This window comes from Trachypithecus francoisi, unplaced genomic scaffold (assembly GCF_009764315.1).
Source record: "Trachypithecus francoisi isolate TF-2019V2 unplaced genomic scaffold, Tfra_2.0 Lachesis_group6, whole genome shotgun sequence".
Classification (NCBI taxonomy): Eukaryota; Metazoa; Chordata; class Mammalia; order Primates; family Cercopithecidae; genus Trachypithecus; species Trachypithecus francoisi.
In genome coordinates, this window is record NW_022681471.1 from 56584182 (window position 1) to 56607449 (window position 23268).

The 23268-nt window shown below is 36.0% G+C and overlaps 1 protein-coding gene across 1 annotated transcript in view; it reads right to left on the reverse strand.

Moving 5' to 3' along the window:
* The window catches only part of FAM133A (family with sequence similarity 133 member A), a 49204-nt gene that overhangs the window by 16868 nt on the left and 9068 nt on the right, over positions 1-23268 (reverse strand). Inside the window, 1 exon segment of the mRNA XM_033201456.1 lies at positions 2969-3058. The gene's annotated coding sequence lies outside the window, so the exon portion shown is untranslated.

Consider the following 23268-nt stretch of genomic DNA (forward strand, 5'->3'; position numbering starts at 1 on the left):
TGTTCTCTGCCCATTGTCCTTGTTCTTATTTAACAAATGTCTTGTAAGTTTTGTAGAAATCCTTGACAAGGTTCTTCAAATTACAATCTTATTAAGCTAGCGTTGTTCAGCACTGAACACCTAAAATCAATTTTATTTTGATTTGACCAGTATGCAAATGAAAAATTATTTCAAACTTTCATGGTGAGATCAAACTGGATTTTCCATTTATTTCTTATAATTTCATCTACATTTTAGTTTTAAACTAAAGCAATATTTTATAGTAGAGGACCATAATATGCCCTTTGAGGCAATACACTGTGCATACAAACTGATTTGCAATCTAAAATATGTCAACAATTCCCTAGCATCTAGTTGTGCAAGATACACTTGTCATCTCGTCTAACAACTTATCAAAGATAAGGCCTTAAGCATAGGAAGCAAAATACCAGGGGAGTTCTTTACTATTTTTCCCAGTGAACATAATTCAAAACATATCTATTTGTGCATGGCTTTAAATAGCATTACTTGGTTTTACATGTATCAGTGCCTTCTGCAAACTGCCACTCCCACATAAATTTTTTAATGTATTTCTGAAAACAGAACAGATAATTTGATGCAAATATACTGGCTGAGAAACAGCCAAAAGTAATACAGTTATTTATTGAAGCTGGATATACTTATATGAGTTTTAGATTTTCTCACATTAGAAATGTCTATATATATGTACACGTCCTTAAAATCCAAAGGCCAGAGTACATTTGTTAACATAACTAAATTATAGATGGCTACTGAAAATAATAGCATGGAATGGTCAGAAGCATCAAAAACTGTGTTAATTAATATTATCATTATCATACTGGAATCAAAAAGGACTACATTTCCATAACTGGCATGATTTGAGAAACCATGTGGAGGGATCACTCAGTATTCATCCTCAGAGGGAAAGAATTTAAAATGGAAAAATGTCTTCAGTTGAGGTTGAAACTGGATGGCAAAAATATATAATCTGAATGTAGGTGATTCATTCATTCACTCAACAAATTTTTACTGAGATCTACTGTGAACCACACACTGGTGTTAGAGAAGGCTTTATGGGGCTTGCTTTTTAGAGGAGGAAAATAATTAGCAAATTTGGGTTTTATTCCAAATATATCAGAATGAGTTTAACCAGGACTTTAATAGAAAATATTGGGAGTGGCAGTTGGGGGATGGATAGAGGAAAAAGTTAAGTCACATAATGAGAAAACAAGCAGATAAATCTAGAATGTAGAAGATTCCATAAAACAAACAGCTGATTTCTTCTAAAAATCAATTTCATGGAATAAAATAAAAATTATTTTAGGAAAAAAACTTTAAAGAGATATAACCGTGATTTAATCCTAGTTCAATTAAAAAAAAAAAAAAAAAACATGTATCAGAGACTTCTTTCTAGAATGATGGAATGTTCTCAGATTAAGATGATGGCTGTACAACTTTTGTAAATTTGCAGTAAATCATCAAACTGTACACCTACAATAAATAATTATCATGGTATAAAAACTCCAATTAAACTGTTAAAAACTGGGTGCAGGCATCGAAGATATCTAATACTGATTAGGCATTAGATGATAGGAAAATACTTTGCATTAGATGATAGGAAAATACTTTAAGTAGCTTAAATATGATAATACTGAGATTACAGAGAATGTCTTTATTTTTAGGCAAAATATGCTGCGATATAGGCATATGAAGCATCATGAGGTCTGTAACTTACTTTCAAATTATGCAGCAAAACAGAGAAAGCAAATAGAACAAAATGATAAAAGTTCTTGACTCTAGATTGTGGGTATGTAGGTGTTAGTCTTCAGGTTTTCCAAGTGCTTAAAAATTTCATAAGAAAAAGTTGGAAAATATATTATTTTTAAGAGATTAAAAGAAAGTCACTGGAAGATATTAGGTAGGGAATGACAATCTGTTGTTACTGGTCATATAACAAACAAATTGGATCTGCTTACTATATGATTTGATCAGTTAGACAGAAATATCTCAATGCTGTGAATACTGAATACATTTAGTATTTATTAGAAAAAATAATTGATGATGAAACTACAGATAGACTTGGCCTAATGTCATGTGTGTGGCAGTATGAATAGTGGTAATGCAATTCACCTTTCCTTTCTGCTTTCTCTGTCCCATCTTTTACCTTTCAGTTTTGGCTAGTTTACTTTTGTTACGCCAAACACATAAAAGTCAAGAATCCCTAAGGTACATGGTATAATAACCAAAGACCTTAACTAAATCTATGAACTCCAACTTAAATAATTTAGCCACTGATTAACTCTTCCTCTTTATCTTCTGCCAAATTCATTCTCCCCTCTGTCTATACTTCAGGCTCAGTAGCTTCTTTCTCTCAGTATCCCTGATAGGCCATATTCCCTCTGCCCAAGACTTTTCAAGTACTATTCCCTCCTAAGTGCAACCTTAGTATCATTTACATAGGGAAGTCTTTCTTGATGTCCTTGAAAAAGTTAGGTGTGGTAATTATACTCTAATTATTTGTGTAATCATTTGTTTAATACAATTTCCCCCAACTAGATCATGGATTCTATGAGGAAAGGATTAATGTCTTGAGAGTTCACCACTGAAGCTCTCAAAAACATAAGCAAATATACATGCTATTATTTATCTCATTTATAAACCAAAATAAACCACCTATATTAGCCTCATTTCCTCTAAAATCTGTTGCTCCATTTCTCTGCTTACTGTTTTAGCAAAACTCCTGGAAATAGCTACTTACAAAAAGTTTTCAACTCCTTTCTTCTCAGTTTCTCTTGAATTCATAGCAATGGAACTTTCACCTCAATCACTCCATGGGAATTTTCCTGTCTAGGTTATGAATGACCTCCATGTCACTAAATCTCATGATCAATGATTATTCTTCATTTTAACCTCATGGATAAGTGTAATTTGACAGAGTGGATCACTCCCTCTTCCTTGAAACACTTACCTCAATTGGCTTCCAGGATAACACACACTCTAGGTTTTCCTCTCACCTTTCCCAGCTGCTTCTTTCTAAATTCCTTTTCAGGTTCTTCCACTTTTACCACAGAAAAATGAGAAATAAGATAATGTTTGTCAAAGTTATTGCACTAACATAGCAGTAAATTTTAGGTTACAGAACTAAAACTTAGAGTCACGAAAAATGTAAGAAAATTTGAAGAGGTACGTGACCAGAACAAAATATTGTTTTATCAGGCAAATTAATCACCCTTTTTAGAAAGTTACAATTAGCACTTTCTTACCATTATTGTTATTTATTCAGTTGTAAACAACTATCTACTACAAAGAACTATAGATTGGTCCCTGCTCTCCCACTTTTTCTACCTATAATTGTTTACCTAATGTATTCCTTCCTCACTGCCTATTGAAACCACTCTACCCTCAATCTAATCATTATTCTAAAACCCAATTTCTTTAAACAAAATTCTTCCCCATCACCTACACTTCTTTTTTATATTTCAATAGTACTTTAAACCTAATAAAGTAAATTAATGAAAGAGTGACTGTGGTAATATTTATAAAATAATTTTCCCCACCCTAAGTAATCTAAGAAATAAATTCATTTTTAATGATCCTCAGTTTCTCTAAACTTTGATTTCAAAAAAAAAACTGATGAATATAGAAATCTCTGACAGTAAAAACAGCCATTCCTACAAAACAGGGACTCAAAGTATGGTCCCATGACCATGGGGATCTTCAAGATCCTTTCAGGGAGTCTCCAGGGTTCTCCTTTTTCTTACCATGTATTTTTGTAAGGTCTGATGTTCTTCATATACTTCAACTAAAATATCATATCACAACAGACTGACTGTAGAAACAGATAAGAGAATTATTAAGATAGGCATTAAGGAGATTTGTAAAAATACGCAATAGTATATCTTGTTTTCCCTAAACGTTTTTAATTTGGAAAATAAAATTATATTTTATAAAATGTTACCTGATTAACAGGTAATGGGTTTATTCTTGGTCGTTTCAAACGGGTTAAATATTGTAAACATTTCTCAGTTTTACTTTTAATACCACAACTATCAGTAGCTACTATATATCAGATATTATTTACCACATAAACAAATGCTTTCTAAGGTTCTTGGTAATGTGTTACAGCGTAAAGGAATCCTGAGACTAAAAAGTTTGAGCAACTTGGCTCTGAAAAAATGTTTCTCAAATAATACCCACTGACCACCTGCCTTTTTTTATTAAAAACATATTTTTATTTTTAATATATTAACCTGCCTATTTTATATATATAAAAGCAAGTAGCAGGCAGCTTGATAAGAATACCTGATTTGGGTTCCGGCTAGGGCAAGACAAAATGGCTGCCGTCTTCACCGCTATATGCTTGGAGGTGAAGAAAAGGAAATAAAATCCTTTGAGGGGGCCCTTGCTGTTCTATAGGAGAAGCAAATAGGTAAGTGTCAATGGCAAGGAGTAGCCTGGGAAAGAGAATCCCATTAAAATCGCCATCATCTTCTCATAGCCACCTCAAAACAATTTAAGTAAAAACAGCGTGCCTCTTAAGGAAGTACAAGTGTCCTTTCCAGTGTCCTTTCTCTCAGACCCAGATTACTGCCTCTAAAACTTCTCTGATACAAAATCTTGGAGCTTCTTCAAGAGATGAGCAATTATTTAATTGAATATATGCAGTTAGAATAGGATTCCGGACATAGGGGGAGGGGAAACTAAGAGGTGGAAATTGCTTAAGAGTAGTATAGGCGGTGGGGCGCGGTGGCTCATGCCTGTGATCTCAGCACTTTGGGAGGCCGAGGCGGGCAGATCACGAGGTCAGAAGATCGAGACCATCCTGGCTAACACAGTGAAACCCTGTCTCTACTAAAAATACAAAAAACTAGCCGGGTGAGGTGGCGGGCGCCTGTAGTCCCAGCTACTCGGGAGGCTGAGGCAGGAGAATGGCGTGAACCCGGGAGGCGGAGCTTGCAGTGAGCTGAGATCGGGCCACTGCACTCCAGCCTGGGCGACAGAGCAAGACTCCGTCTCAAAAAAAATAAAAAATAAAAAATAAATAAAAAATGCAGATTCCTGTGTTTCATCCCAGACCAAGTGTATCAGAATCTCTGGGAATAAGACCTAGGAATTTAAAAAATGTCTTCAGGGGCTAGGCATGGTGGCTCATGCCTGTAATCCCAGCACTTTGGGAGGCGAGGTGGGCAGATCACCTGAGGCCAGGAGTTCGAGACCATCCTGGCTAACATGGCAAAACCCCGTCTCTACTAAAAATACAAAAATTAGCTGGGGGTGGTGGCGGGCGCCTGCAGTCCCAGCTACTCGGGAGGCTGAGGCAGGAGAATGGCGTGAACCCGGGAGGCAGAGCTGGCAGTGAGCCGAGATCGCACCACTGCGCTCTAGCCTGGGTGAAAAAGCAAGACTCCATCTCAAAAAAAAAAAAAAAAATTAGCCGGGCGTGGTGGCATGCGCCTGTAATCCCAGCTACTTGGGAGGCTGAGGCAGGAGAATCGCTTGAACCCAGGAGGCAGAGGTTGCAGTGAACCGAGATTGTGCCATTGAACTCCTGCCTGGGTGACAAGGCTGAGATTCCATCTCAAAAAAAAAAAAAAAAAAAAAAAAAAAAAAAAAAAAAAAGTCTTCAGAAACTAAAGTCTGAAAACCATTGCCATAGGAAAAATTTCACATTAAAACAATACAGAGAATAGGAAAAATATGCATATTCTCTATCATCACCTAGTTCTTTTACCAATTGCAAACAGATGGATGTTGTCACCAACATGTCCTTCTATATAGACATATTTGTTTCCTTCCAATTAGACACTGCTATTCTGTCAGTGTCCTAGTAGTACCGGGAGTAGTGAGGCTAATTCTCCCTATCTAAAGTCATAAGATATTTAAGTATAGATCAGAATGCCCATGCAATAGCTTATACTGGTAAATATTATAAACACAGGAATGTTTAGTTTAATAACCAGCATATTCTGTCTCTATTAGAGGATATACATACTTTTGTATGGATATCATACATTAAAATCATAATCAGAGTTTTCCTTGGTGAGCCTAGAATCATTAAAAAGGGAGTCAGTAGATTTTTTTAATGATCACTGCCTCAAGGTTTAATTTGATGTGCTTACCCATCTCCATTATTGAGATGGGTACTGGAATATTCCAATCTACTAATCAGGACACTCTCTTTCCTAGACAGTGCTGGAAACCTGCAACCAGCTCTCTGATTTTCCCTAATGGAGTTTTCTTTCTGATAATTCATTCTCCTGTTAAATGATTAGATTTCACTTTTTCAATTTATAATCAATTTATATTTGTGTCTCCTTCAGACTCAATCAAAACTCTGGGTGCTTCCAAATTGAATTATCTACTCACCAGTCATCTCTTGGGTTAATTTTGCAGGTGTTTTATCTTACTGGGGATTTAAATTTTTCCTAATTTCACCTTGAATTTCTGACCCTTTGAATTGATTTCACACAATACATCGAATTTTAAAGTACAAGCAATCAACTTTTAAAGAGATCTCAAGAATGTTTACTATAATGTCTATTAATTGTAAAAATCCCATGGCAGAAGTTTTTCATTGTGTTATATTAACTGGAGAATATTTTCAATGTGGTTTACTGCATCAAAAGATATTCCATATGAAACCTTTATAAACAAGCATGTAATATCTTTCTCAAAAGATGCTCAGTAATATTGACATTTTTCATCTGCATTTTGCATTTCTACCTCTGCTTCTCTTGATCTTACTCTCACCTTCTAAACATATAAGATGATCCCTGTGCTGCCAACCCAATGTTATTTTTTCTCTGTGCTCACTTGTTCTTTCCCTTTAAAAAAATATACCTTGGGTTTTGTAAAAGGTCTAAAATACAGGTGCTTTATTGTACTTGATAATAACCAACATTTTAATTTTAACAAATATTATATTCATAATCTATTATCTAGGTAAATTCTTTATTCAACTTTTTACACTGTGGAAATACTTCAAAAGAGCAATTTCAAAGAAGCAAATGCTAACCTTGTTGTTATTTCGAAGTTAAAACTTTCTTATAAAACTTTTATAAGAAACATTAGTTACAAAAAGCAAAAGCAGTAAAATTAGTACTAAAATGCATGGATGCATGCTACCTTTAGAAGGGGTTTAGACTTCAAAAAGCGTTCTAATGTTGCATCTTAACTTGTACTGGTTATGAAACCATAGGCTGATCTTTTAGCCTTTATTAGGATAGTCTTCACATTGGTACAATGAAAAAAGCTGTCTCTATCTTGTGAGTTTTTGTGAAAATCAAATATGGCACTAATATGAGCACACTTCCAAAAGGCAAATGTGTCATACTGATGATTGTTAGAATTGTTAATATTAAGAATTATCATGCTGTCACAAGGATATAAAGGGAGGACCATGTGGCTCTATTTAACAAAAATTCCAAGGCAAATTTTGAAATTAAAGAATATATATCTCAGTGACATTACACTCTCTCTCTCTCTCTCTCTCTCTCTCTCTCTCTCAGGTCAGCTTTTAGGAGGATCCCATACATAATACAGATGGCTATGCAAATATTGTACACTGGGTTTGCCCAGCTTGCATACATATTATTTACTCTTTTCTGTGTCCAGTCCATCTTCCATACTGCCAACTCTAGTTACCTACTTTAAAATAAAACCCTGACTTTTTAAAATGTCATTAGTTTGTCAGAAAGACCCTGGCTTCCACTTGCTTCTCCAAACTCATCTCCCCTTAACTTTCTTCTTCTTATTCTCTTTTCTTCCTTGACTCATCACTATGACTCCTACACTACAGCCCTAGAAAATACCTTACAGTTCCTCAAATATTTCTGGGTCTTTTCTAACTCTTTGACTTTAAACAATCATATTGTTTCCTTTCACTGGAAACCTTTTCTTTAATCCCTAACTTTTCTGGTCCTCTTAGTAGGAAATAATTTCCTTCTACCCTATATTTCCATGACATGTTGTTCACTCATTCATTCAAACAGTATTTATGGAGTGTCTATTATGTTCCAAACACTGTGCTAGGAAATGCTTATAACACGGAAGTAAACAATATTATCACGGTTCCTAACCTCACAGATTTTATGGATGTTCATATTAAATAAATCACAAGTAACTACATAATTAAAAATATGACAGTGCCATAAAGGTTCAATGGCAGCACATTACTACTGCCTAGTCTATAGGATCCTTAGGGCAGCAATGATGATTTATTCATCCATTATTTCCTGTGGTATTGAACACATCAGAAGTGCTGGAATATATCTTTTTGTTTATTTAAATTACGTAGCCAATCTCAGTAACTGTTTCATCACCATGCTAAAACATAGAGTCTATTCAACACAAAAAAAGGAAACTATTCAGTAACCTAAATGTTTTGTCTTTATAAGACAAGTGGTAGTTTAACTGTTTTTTGACTGAATTGGCATCTCAATACATATTATGTTACTGAGCATTTGGAGCTAGAAGCACTTGGAACATAAATTCTCGTAAAAATACACAGATGACAGAACTTCCAGTTATGACTAGATGAGAAGATCAGGAAATCCTTTTCCCCAAAAGTATTACAGGTTGAGTATACCTAATCTGAACATCAGAAATCCAAAGTGCTTCAAAACCCAAAATGTTCTGGGTGGCAACACGACATTCACAGGAAATATTTATTGGAGCATTTTGGATTTTGAATTTTCGATTAGGGTTATGGAATCGGTAAGTATAATGCAAATACTTCAAAATCCAAAAATTTCAAAATCTGAAACATTTCTGATCCCAAGCCTTTTGGGTAAGGAATATTCAACCTGTATAAGCGTGGACAAAATAACAAAGCAACCATTTTGGTACTCTGGAAATTAACCAAAAACCTACCTCCATTTGAGAAGCATTTATGCTTGAAAAATCTCTGACTTTTGGATAAGAATAGTAGGTAACTGTAACCTATAGCTGCTCCCATACTCCCCACCCCCAGCTCATTTAGCTCAGAGGTTCTATCAGGACTCATACAATGAAAAACATAAAACATTACTGAAAGAAATTAAAGAATATCTAACTAAATGAAGAGACATTTCATATTCTTGGGTTGGAGGGATCAGCACTGTCAACATGGCAATTCTCCCTAGTTTGACCGATAGATTAAATCTAATGCCTACAAAAATACCAGCTGGCTTCTTCACAGAAATTGACAAGTTGATCCTAAAACTGACATATTGATTGGAAAATTCATATAAGAGTACAAGGGATCCAGAATAGCTGAAACAATCTTGAAAAAGTAGAGTAAAATCAGATGACTCATACTTTCTGATTTCAAAACTTACTATAAAGCTAGTTAAGACAATGTGGTGTTGACATATAATATAAATAAGTGGAGCAGAATTGACAGTCTAAAAACAAATCCATACATTTATGGTCAATTGATTTTCTACAAAAGGACAAAGACAATTCAGTGGTGAGATAGTTTTTTCAACAAATGGACCTTTGTATATCCATCATTTTTGGAAAGAAAGAAATTAGACACTTCACATCATATATAAAAAGTTAACTCAAAACAGATCACAGACCTAAATGTAAGACCTAAAGGTAAGAGCTAAAGTTATAAAATTCTAGAAGAGAATATAGGAGAACATTTCCATGAGTTGGGGTTAGGCAAAGAGTTCTTAGGTACAATATTGAAAGCATGTTTCAAAGAAGAAAAAAAATTATAAATTGGACTTCATCAACTTGTGTTACTCAAAAGTCATCATTAAAAGAACATAAGAGAAAATATTGCAAATCATACATCTGATCATATCCAGAATATTTGAAAAACTCTTACAAGTCAATAATTATTAAGACCAAAAAATTAAAAATTTGCAAATAATTTGAATAAATATTTCTTCAAAGAAAATACACAAAATGGTTAAAAGGGATATGAAAAGATGTTCAACATCATTAGTCATTAGGGAAATGCAAATCAGAAGTCAACAAGAAACTACTACATATACACTAGAATGACCATAATAAAAAAGGCAAATTATACCAAGTGTTGATGAGGACACACAGAAAGTGGCCCACAGTGCATTTACTGTTGGTAATGTCATATAGTACAGCCACATTGGAAAATATTTTGATAGTTTCTTAACAAATTAATCACAAATACACCATACAACACAGCAATTCTACTCCTAGAAATATGTCCATGAGAAACAAAAACATATGTCTACACAAATACATGTATGTAAACATGTATAGTAGCATTACACATAATAACAAAAATAACTGGAAACAGTCCAAATATCCACCACCTAGTAAATGGATGAATAAAATATGATACAGTCATACAATGGAATAGTATTCATCAATTAAAAAAAAAAAACTATTGATCCATGCTATAACATGGATGGACCTCAAAAACATAAGTGAAAGAAGCCAGGCATGACAGGGAATATACTGTATGATTCTATTTAGATAAAATGTACAGAAAAGGCAAATTTATATAGACAGAAACCAGAAGAGTGTTTGCTGAAGCCTGGATGTAAAAACAAGTATTGACTGCTAACAGACCCTAGATAACTTTTTGGGGAGACAGGAAAATTCTAACAATTATAGTGATGGTCGCACAACTCTCTATAAATTTACTGAAATTATTGAATTATACACATATAATGAGTGAAATTTATGGTATGTAATTCTATTTCAGTAAAGGTTTTTAAAAAACACACAGGGATATAGTAAATAAAAACAATTTAGTGGATTTTCTTAAGTCCTTACTTAGCTTTCTTAGGCTCACCGTATGCACCCATTTTCATAATTTCTACTTCTATACTAACACTCTTTACACCTAAATCTATATCTCCAGCCCTGACTTCTAAGCCTTTTTTTTTTTTTTTTCCAGTTTTCATCTCATACAGTTGGTTACCTCTTATACTCCTCCTGGCAAAAGGTAACTCCTCCACCTCTTGCTTTCCTTCTCAATTTTCCTATACCTATTAGTGGCACCTATATTTTCCCATGTTTCTCACAACTTCAGTGTTGTCTTCAATCTCCTTATCTTAATCTCATATTAAATTGGAAACCTAGGAAAACTGATTTTCTCCAAAGCATCTCTTAAATGTGCCGTTTCCATTGTCTCATCAAATAAGTCTTTCTGGTTTTATATCCTTATGCATAGGTGCTAAAGCAATCTACCTCATGTTCTATCTTCATATCACCACAGTCCTTGAAAACTTGTAGTGTCTTTAAATTTACATATGCATTTTTTCAACCAAAAATATCTCCTGAAAAAAAAATACAGATAAACAAAAAATAACCATGGAGTACACTACTTATATGTAAACATAGTTAATACCTTGTTGATTATACTTCCAGATATTTTAATGCATATTTATACCTTTTATTTTAAAAAACAAGTTTATATACATAATATTTTGTAACTTGCTTGCATGACTAAATACTATATCATGATTATTTTTCTAAGTCAATAAATATTTATCACTATTGATAGCAGATTAGTGTTTCTTTGGATATATGGACTTTATTGTATTTATTCAACTATTACTTTTACCAAAATTTTTAAAAATTTAATTAAAAATGATTGCTGTGGCCAGGCGCAGCAGCTCATACCTGTAATCCCAGTACTTTGGGAGGCCGAGGTGGGAAGATCACCTGAGGTCAGGAGTTCGAGGCAAGCCTGGCCAACATGGTGAAATCCCATCTCTACTAAAAATACAAAAATTAGCTGGGCATGGTGGCAAGCGCCTGTAATCCCAGCTACTTGGGAAGCTGAAGCAGGAGAATCACTTGAACCCAGGAGGCAGAGGTTGCAGTGAACTGAGATCGTGCCATAGCACTCCAGCGTCGGGGGCAAGAGTGAGACTTCGTCTCAAAAAACAAAAGCAAAAACGAAAAAATGATTGCTGTTACCTATTATATTAAATCTAAATTTATAACCGTTGTATTCTCCAATACCATCTCTGTATTTTCCAACATAATCCCTTTATGCCAGACAAAGCAATCTGCTTGTACCACACATACATATATACATATATATACATGTATATATACATATATACATATATATACACATATATGTGTGTATATATATGTGTGTATATATAGTTAAGTCATGCATTTACATTTTCTTATATCCTTGGCACTGATATTTAAAATTTTTACATTATTTATTTTACTTATTTATGTAATTGTCCTGGGGGTGTCTCATACTTGTATTTTTTTCTCTCCTAAATCGGATTGTGAGCTACTCCTAAAGCAATTTTCAAATTTGTTTTTTCTGTCCCCCCAAAGCAATCAATATAGTGGTACATATACAGTACGTAATTAAATTAGTATTGATTTAAATTAATGACTCACATTCTTGCATTCATTCATCATAAGTTCAATTGGCAAAAATGATTTCGAGAAAATGAAATGAAATGAAAAAACTTTTATTATAAGCTAATGAACATCTACTACATACATAACACTGGGTTATCAAGAAAACAAATAAATAAATGATACATGATCTCTCCTCTCAAGGGGTTTATAATCTATATGGGAAAAGTGAGGCACATAAATAGTTAGACAAAGATACAAGACTACCATTGAAAAAAGATATTAACAAGCAATACATGATTAAAAGAAAATGAGGAAACAGAAAATCAGTGATTCAGGGACCAGAAAAAGAATAGCTAAGCCTTAGGAAAGATAAGTTGAATATTAAAATATGAGAGATTTGGAGAAAAGGCAACCCTTACACACTACTGATGGAAATGTAAATTACTATAGCCATTTTGAAAAAACAGTTTGGCGGTGCCTTAAAAAACTAAAAATAGAACTACCATATGATCCAGCAATCCCACTGCTGGGTATATATACCTCTGCCAAAAAAAAAAAAGAAAGAAAGAAAAATCAGTACATCAAAGATGTATCTATATTCCCATGTTTATTGAAGCAATTTTCATAATAGTCATGATAGGGAATCAACCTAAATGTCCATCAACAGATGAACAAAGAAAATGTGATATACAAACATAATGGAATGCTATTCAGCCATAAAAAGAGTGAAATCCTGTCATTTGCAGCAACATGGATGAATCTGAAGAAGATGATGTTAAGTGAAATAATCCAGAGACAGAAAGATTCCACATGGTCTCACTAATATGCAGAATTTAAAAAGTTGTTCTTATGGAAGTAGAAAGTAGATTAGTGGTTAACAGAGGATGAGGAAGGTAGCGAGTCCCTCTGGGGATGGGAAGAGATTGGTCATTGCTACAAAGTTACAGTTAGGAAGAATAAATTCCGGTGTTCTATTGCATAGTAAGATGACTAAAGTTATTGACAATGCATTGTATATTTCAAAATCGCTAGAAGAAAGGTTACTGAATGTTCATCACAAAGAAATGATGTTTAAGGTGATGCATATGTTAATTGCCCTAGTTGATCATTATGCAATATATATACATGTATCAAAACACCATGTTGTAACCCATAAATATGTATAACCATTATGTGTCAATCACATATTTTTTTAATTTTTTAAAACATTTTTAATTATATTTCAATAGTTTTTGGGGCACAGGTGGTCTTTGGTTACATGGGTAAATTCTTTAGTGGTGATTTCTGAGATTTTGGTGCACTAATCACCTGAGCAGTGTGCATTGTACCCAATATGTAGTTGTTTATCCCTCACCTCTTCTCATCCCTCCATCCGAGTCCCCAAGTCTATTATATCATTCTTATTCCTTTGCATCTTCATACTTAGCTCCCACTTACAAGTGAGAACATATGATATTTCTTTTTCCATTCTTGAGTTACTTCACTTAGAAAAAGAGCCTCCAGTTCCATCCACGTTGCAGCAAAGGCCATTTTATTCCATTTTATGGCTGTTGTATATATACCACATTTTCTTTATCCACTACTGGTTTATGGGCATTTAGGTTGGGTCCATATTTTTGCAATTGTGAATTATGCTGCTATTAAACATGCATGTGCAGTCATACATCTTTTTACGAAGTAACAGGTCAAAAGCATTTCAGGCAGTGGGAATGGGCTGAGTGAGAAGAGCAGATAGGAAAATTCAGGGCTTATGCAGAGGAAAATTAAGTTTGAAAAAGTAGGCTGAGGCCAGAAAGTGAATGGCCATGAATGCCTGATAAATGAGTCTAGACTTGTTAAAATAGCCCTTTACTAAGCACTATTATGTGACTGGTGGGTCACATGCCTAGTGGGCATCTTTTGTACATTAGACAATGGAAATCCATTTCTTCTGTCTCATGGCACTCTTGTTTTCTTTCGACAGTAGTCAAGTGAGACTATGACCAACAGACTCATCCTCCTATAGCCAAGTAGCAAGTAATTGGATTGAAAATGACTGATGTTCCAGTTTATCTCAGCCTCAACATCATGATTAGACTATTCTGGCTATGGGGCCATGTTGTACTCCCTGTTTCCTTGGTCTGCAGGGCTACTTCAGTTTCTGCCTGTTTCCACACCTGACTCACTAGCCTCCCATTGATTCTGTGAGACCCTGATATTTTTCCAATGAATATTACATAAGTTAGCCAGAGTCTATTTCTGTTGCTTTTAACTAAAAAGTCCTAATTGACATAGCTATGTATTATTTTCCACGTTTCACTGAAAAGAAGACTATGTATTTGTGAAAGTAAATTCCCGAGGCCACACAGCTAGCAAGTGGCAAAGGTGGGTATGTTTGACTCTGGAATCTAAGTTGTATAAAAGTACCTACTAGAGGCTATGTGGCAGGCCAAAGTTTAAACTCTAATTTAAATCTTCAATACTGATGTTCTTATCCCTATGTCATGCTGGCTTTAAATGAGAAGTGACTGCAGATTTTAGAGAAGGGAATGATATAAAGAAAATTACATTTTAAAAGGGTTAATTTCTTTTATATTTTCTTTTTCGGGGGGGCAGGGGGATGGAGTCTCACTCTGTCACCCTGGCAGGAGTACAGTGGCGCCATCTAGGCTCACTGCAGCCTCTGCCTCTCAGGTTCAAGTGATTCTCCTGCCTCAGCCTCCCGAGTAGCTGGGATTACAGGAGCCTGCCACCACACCCAGCTAATTTTTGTATTTTCAGTGGAGACCAGGTTTCACCATGTTGGCCAGGCTGGTCTTAAACCCCTGACTTCAAGTGATCTGCCCGCCTTGGCCTCCCAAAGTGCTGGGATTACAGGCATGAGCCAGCATGCCCGGCAAAAGGGTTAATTTCAGAGTATGTACGTTGGAAGGGAAGCAAGAGAGCTTGAGGCTGGAAGATAAATGAAGGTGAGGTGAATAATCCATGTGGGAAATGACAGAAGTCTAAACAGTCAAATGATGATTGGAAGGTAAGACAGTGTAGAAGGGAACAATTATTAGAATATTCTATCAGTGTTCCTGGCTATCTCTCTGAAATTTGCATACTATTAATTTTTCTTTTTACTATTTTATAATAACGTTGGTCCCATGACTTCAAATTTCAGTCCAGTAAGCATAAGTCTTACTGAATTAAATAGAATCTCTTGGTAAGCATATTATAAATTTATAAGCATGCATAGATCATTTGCAGCTAAATTAGGTACACATCATTTGCAGAAAAAGTGCAATCTGCCTAGTGATTTTGTGATCAAGCAATATTTTATAGGTTGAAATTTCTTCAAATCATCACAAAACTACAGGAAAAAAGGTATCATAAAATTAAGATAGACATTTGTAGAAATTGGCTCAAGTTTTTCCTACAAGAGTTAAAAATAAACTTTTCAGAAGAATGATTAGCCAACTTACAATCTTCATTTTACAGGCAAGAAAAGTCTCTAGAAGCAAGAGTCATTTTCTCCATTAAAAACAGCTGTATGAGTCAATAAGAAAAAGAATAGAAGTTTTGAAATAAGAAGAAATTAAAATAAAAGTAATTTCACAGAACTTAGACAATGAACATAATGGAGAGGAGGATAATACTGCCTCTGATAACTTTATAGTCATCCCAAGAAAATAATCATGCTATTTGGAAAGAACAACAATACATAAAAGCTTCAAATATCTATCAGAATAAAGCATAAACTCTTTAAAAATGGTACAATTTACATGGCACCCATGTATGATGATACCTCAGAGCAGCCTGTATGAGTGCTGTTCAAGTGAAAGATAGTTCCTATTTTGCAAAAGTAGTAATTGAAACACTGCTTCAGCTCTCTATATAAACTTTGACCAAATAATGACCCAATTAAGCAAACAATGTTATTCATTATTATCTTAAATGTATTTTTTTAATTATAAAAATAATACATGCTTATTTTAAAAATTCAAAAAGTGATTCAGATAGAAAATAAAAAGTTAAAGCTTTTCCTTCAATCTAATTTCACTGGTTCCATGTATATATTGTCAGACATTTTTCTATGTAAATGAAAACAAACTCACATGCACAAACATATATACATCTATATTTTTTATATAGATGGGATCAAATAATAGATATTGTCTCACAACTTGCTTTTTTCATTTGAAACTCTATTACGGACATCTTTTTTACATATTCAGAACCAGCTCTGTTGTTCTAAATTATCAAGGCAGATATGTCCTTAAGCTCTGGTTTCTGGCATTTTCCCAACCATCTAAATGTTTCAATAACTGACTTTTGTGTTTAAAAAAATTTGACTTCTTGCACAAAAAGAGGCACATAGTTCAATAGAACAGAACAGAAAATCAAAAATTAATCCACATATCAACAGCCAACTGATTTTTGACAAAGGCTCCAAGAACACTTATTGGGAAAGGGCAGACTCTTCAATAAATAGTGCTGGGAAAACTGGATAACCATAGGCAGAAAACTGAAACTATATCCCCCCACCTCTCTCCCTATACAACAATAAACTCAAAATGGATCAGACTTAAATGTAAGACACAAGACAATAAATCTATTAGGAGAAAACATAGAGTAAATGCTTCAGGACACTGGTTTGGGAAAAGACTTTACGAATAAGACCTCAAGAACACAGGCAAAAATAAAAAAATGAGGCTATATCAAACTAAACAGCTTATGCATAGCAAAGTAAACAATCAACAATGTGAAAAGTCTACCTAGAGAATGGGAGAAAATATTTGCAAACTATTCATCCAACAGGGAATTAATATCCAGAATATGCAAATAACTCAAAATGGCAAAAAAAATTTTTTCAAAAATTGGCAAATTATCTGAACAGACATTTCAAAAGAAGACATACAAAAATGGCCAATAAATATATGAAAACATGTTCAATATCACTAATCATCAGGGATATGCAAATCAAAACCACAAAGAGATATCATCTCACCCCAGTTAGGATGGCTATTATAAAAAAGATAAAAATTGACAAATGCAGGTAACGATGCATAGAAAAGGGGACTCTTACACATTTTAAGTAGTAATGTAAACTAGTACAGCCACTGGAGAACAGTATGGAGGTTCCTCAAAAAACAAGCATGTATTATTTTTATAATTATAATAGAAATATGACTTGACTTTCCAAAGAAAGTATCTTTTAAACAATAAAGAAATTGAAGGGAAGTTGTTTTCAGTAATTTATGAGACAGGAAAATGCAATGTGGCAAGTTTGATTATGCTTAATTCAAGCAACAGATTCTGATAAGAATAAAAGTAATTGGGTCATTAGGGTAGCCATTTTATGAGATATTCAGAGTACTGTTTATTAAAATAAGAAGTTCTAGTAATTTGATCTATATTTTCCTTGAATGCTCATTATATGTAAAGCAATCTTGCAATAATTATCTAGGAATATTGTCCTTTTGAAATAAAATACTAATGAAATAAAAGGGTTAAATAAACAGACATTTTAATTTAATATTAAGTGTGGATCATCATTAGATTCCAAAATTTTTCTCCTGAAGACTCTGTGTGTCCTCCTAACTACTAATAGTTTATGAGGTGTTACTATTTAGAAGTTGGTTGGCAAAACACCAATTTTTTAAAACCTGAAAATTTAGGAAACTAATGTAATTTATTGCATGACAATTATGCATCAGTAAATCAGGCACAATTAAGAGACAATTGTTAAATTAGAATGCAATTAAAGGCTAAAAACAAATTTTATTTGAACAGCAAGTAAAAATGGTACTGCTGGCTGAACGTGGTGGCTCACTCCTGTAATCCCAGCACTTTGGGAGGCCGAGACAGGTGAATCACTTGAAGTCAGGAGTTCGGGACCAACTGACCAACAGGGTTAATCCCCATTTCTATCAAAAATACAAAAATTAGCTGGGCATGGTGGTGAATGCCTGTAATCCCAGCTACTTGGGAGGCTGAGGCAGAAGAATGGCTTGAACCTGGGAGGCGGAGGTCGCAGTGAGCCAAGGTCACACTATTGCACTCCAGCATGGGCAACAAGAGCAAAACTTTGTCTCAAAAAAAAAAAAAAAAGGTACTGCTGCAAGGAAGCCAGTTGATTTGTTTAAGAAGTTAATTAGTGGGCGGAGCAAGATGGCCGAATAGGAACAGCTCCAGTCTCCAAGTCCCAACGCGAGCGACACAGAAGACCAGTGATTTTTGCATTTTCAACTGAGGTACTGGGGTCATCTCACTAGGGAGTGCCGGACAATCAGTGCTGATCAGCTGCTGCAGCCCAACCAGCGAGAGCTGAAGCAGGGCGAGGCATCGCCTCACCTGGGAAGCGCAAGGGGAAGGGAATCCCTTTTCCTAGCCAGGGGAACTGAGACACACAACACCTGGAAAATCAGGTAACTCCCCACCCCAATACTGCTTTTAAGCAAACGACACACCAGGAGAATATCTCCCAATCTAACCGCAAGGCAGCAGCGAGGCTGGGGGAGAGGGGCCCCGCCATTGCTGAGGCTTAAGTAGGTAAACAAAGCCACTGGAAGCTCGAACTGGGTGGAGCTCACAGCAGCTCAAGAAACCTGCCTGTCTCTGTAGACTCCACCTCTGCGGACAGGGCACAGCTAAATAACACAACAAAAAAGCAGCAGAACCTCTGCAGACGCAAACGACTCTGTCTGACAGTTTGCAGAGAGCAGTGGATCTCCCAACACCAAGGTTGAGATCTGAGAAGGACAGACTGCCTGCTCAAGTGGGTCCCTGACCCCTGAGTAGCCTAACTGGAGACATCCCCCACTAGGGGCAGTCTGACACCCCACACCTCACAGGCTGGAGTACACCCCTGAGAGGAAGCTTCCAAAGAGAAGAATCAGACAGGTACACTCGCTGTTCAGCAATATTCTATCTTCTGCACCTCTGCTGCTGATACCCAGGCAAACAGGGTCTGGAGTGGACCTCAAGCAATCTCCAACAGACCTACAGCTGAGGGTCCTGACTGTCAGAAGGAAAACTATCAAACAGGAAGGACACCTATACCAAAACCCCATCAGTACGTCACCATCATCAAAGACCAGAGGCAGATAAAACCACGAAGATGGGGAAAAAGCAGGGCAGAAAAGCTGGAAATTCAAAAATAGAGCGCATCTCCCCCTGCAAAGGAGCGCAGCCCATCGCCAGCAACGGATCAAAGCTGGTCAGAGAATGACTTTGACGAGATGAGAGAAGAAGGCTTCAGTCCATCAACTTCTCAGAGCTAAAGGAGGAATTACGTACCCAGCGCAAAGAAACTAAAAATCTTGAAAAAAGAGTGGAAGAATTGACAGCTAGACTAATTAATGCAGAGAAGGTCATAACGAAATGACAGAGATGAAAACCATGACACGAGAAATACGTGACAAATGCACAAGCTTCAGTAACCGACTCGATCAACTGGAAGAAAGAGTATCAGCGATTGAGGATCAAATGAATGAAATGAAGCGAGAAGAGAAGTCTAAAGAAAAAAGAAGAAAAAGAATGAACAAAGCCTGCAAGAAGTATGGGATTATGTAAAAAGACCAAATCTACGTCTGATTGGGGTGCCTGAAAGTGAGGGGGAAAATGGAACCAAGTTGGAAAACACTCTTCAGGATATCATCCAGCAGAACTACCCCAACCTAGTAGGGCAGCCAACATTCAAATTCAGGAAATACAGAGAACACCACAAAGATACTCCTCCAGAAGAGCAACTCCAAGACACATAATTGCCAGATTCACCAAAGTTGAAATGAAGGAAAAAATCTTAAGGGCAGCCAGAGAGAAAGGTCGGGTTACCCACAAAGGGAGCCATCAGACTAACAGCAGACCTCTCGGCAGAAACTCTACAAGCCAGAAGAGAGTGGGGGCCAATATTCAACGTTCTTAAAGAAAAGAATTTTAAACCCAGAATTTCATATCCAGCCAAACTAAGTTCATCAGTGAAGGAGAAATAAAATCCTTTACAGATAAGCAAATGCTTAGAGATTTTGTCACCACCAGGCCTGCCTTACAAGAGACCCTGAAGGAAGCCCTAAACATGGAAAGGAACAACCGGTACCAGCCATTGCAAAAACATGCCAAAATGTAAAGACCATCGAGGCTAGGAAGAAACTGCATCACTAGCAAGCAAAATAACCAGTTAATATCATAATGGCAGGATCAAGTTCACACATAACAATATTAACCTTAAATGTCATGGACTAAATGCTCCAATTAAAAGACACAGACTGGCAAACTGGATAAAGAGTCAAGACCCATCAGTCTGCTGTATTCAGGAGACCCATCTCACATGCAGAGACATACATAGGCTCCAAATAAAGGGATGGAGGAAGATCTACCAAGCAAATGGAGAACAAAAAAAAGCAGGGTGGCAATCCTAGTCTCTGATAAAACAGACTTTAACCATCAAAGATCAAAAGACAAAAGGCCATTACATCATGGTAAAGGGATCAATTCAACAGGAAGAGCTAACTCTCCTAAATATATATGCACCCAATACAGGAGCACCCAGATTCATAAAGCAAGTCCTTAGAGACTTACAAAGAGACTTAGACTCCCATACAATAATAATGGGAGACTTCAACACTCCACTGTCAACATTAGACAGAACAACGAGACAGAAAGTTAACAAGGATATCCAGGAATTGAACTCATCTCTGCACCAAGCGGACCTAATAGACATCTACAGAACTCTCCACCCCAAATCAACAGAATATACATTCTTCTCAGCACCACATCGCACTTATTCCAAAATTGACCACATAATTGGAAGTAAAGCACTCCTCAGCAAATGTAAAAGAACAGAAATTATAACAAACTGTCTCTCAGACCACAGTGCAATCAAACTAGAACTCAGGACTAAGAAACTCAATCAAAACTGCTCAACTACATGGAAACTGAACAACCTGCTCCTGAATGACTACTGGGTACATAACAAAATGAAAGCAGAAATAAAGATATTCTTTGAAACCAATGAGAACAAAGATACAACATACCAGAATCTCTAGGACACATTTAAAGCAGTGTGTAGAGGGAAATTTATAGCACTAAATGCCCACAAGAGAAAGCAGGAAAGATCTAAAATTGACACTCTAACATCACAATTAAAAGAACTAGAGAGGCAAGAGCAAACACATTCAAAAGCTAGCAGAAGGCAAGAAATAACTAAGATCAGAGCAGAACTGAAGGAGATAGAGACACAAAAAACCCTCCAAAAAATCAATGAATCCAGGAGTTGGTTTTTTGAAAAGATCAACAAAATTGACAGACCGCTAGCAAGACTAATGAAGAAGAAAAGAGAGAGGAATCAAATAGACGCAATAAAAAATGATAAGGGGATATCACCACGGACCCCACAGAAATACACACTACCATCAGAGAATACTATAAACGCCTCTACGCAAATCAACTAGAAAATCTAGAAGAAATGGATAATTTCCTGGACACTTACACTCTCCCAAGACTAAACCAGGAAGAAGTTGAATCCCTGAATAGACCAATAGCAGGCTCTGAAATTGAGGCAACAATTAATAGCCTACCCACCAAAAAAAGTCCAGGACCAGATGGATTCACAGCTGAATTCTACCAGAGGTACAAGGAGGAGCTGGTACCATTCCTTCTGAAACTATTCCAATCAATAGAAAAAGAGGGAATCCTCCCTAACTCATTTTATGAGGCCAAAATCATCCTGATACCAAAGCCTGGCAGAGACACACACAAAAAACAGAATTTTAGACCAATATCCTGATGAACATCGATGCAAAAATCCTCAATAAAATACTGGCAAACCGGATTCAGCAGCACATCAAAAAGCTTATCCACCATGATCAAGTGGGCTTCATCCTTGGGATGCAAGGCTGGTTCAACATCACAAATCAATAAACGTAATCCAGCATATAAACAGAACCAAAGACAAGAACCACATGATTATCTCAACAGATGCAGAAAAGGATTTGACAAAATTCAACAGCCCTTCATGCTAAAAATGCTCAATAAATTCGGTATTGATGGAACGTACCTCACAATAATAAGAGCTATTTATGACAAACCCACAGCTAAAATCATATTGAATGGGCAAAAACTGGAAAAATTCCCTTTGAAAACTGGCACAAGACAGGGATGCCCTCTCTCACCACTCCTATTCAACATAGTGTTGGAAGTTCTGGCTAGGGCAATCAGGCAAGAAAAGAAATCAAGGGTATTCAGTTAGGAAAAGAAGAAGTCAAATTGTCCCTGTTTGCAGATGACATGATTGTATATTTAGAAAACCCCATTGTCTCAGCCCAAAATCTCCCTAAGCTGATAAGCAACTTCAGCAAAGTCTCAGGATACAAAATTAATGTGCAAAAATCACAAGCATTCTTATACACCAGTAACAGACAAGCAGAGAGCCAAATCAGGAATGAACTTCCATTCACAATTGCTTCAAAGAGAATAAAATACCTAGGAATCCACTTACAAGGGATGTCAAGGACCTCTTCAAGGAGAACTACAAACCACTGCTCAGTGAAATCAAAGAGGACACAAACAAATGGAAGAACATACCATGCTCATGGATAGGAAGAATCAGTATCGTGAAAATGGCCATACTACCCAAGGTTTTTATAGATTCAATGCCATCCCCATCAAGCTACCAATGAGTTTCTTCACAGAATTGGAAAAAAACTGCTTTAAAGTTCATATGGAGTCCAAAAAAGAGCCCGCATTGCCAAGACAATCCTAGTCAAAAGACAAAGCTGGAGGCGTCACGCTACCTGACTTCAAACTATACTACAAGGCTACAGTAACCAAAACAGCATGGTACTGGTACCACAACAGAGATATAGACCAGTGGAACAGAACAGAGTCCTCAGAAATAATACCACACATCTACAGCCATCTGATCTTTGACAAACCTGAGAGAAACAAGAAATGGGGAAAGGATTCCCTATTTAATAAATGGTGCTGGGAAAA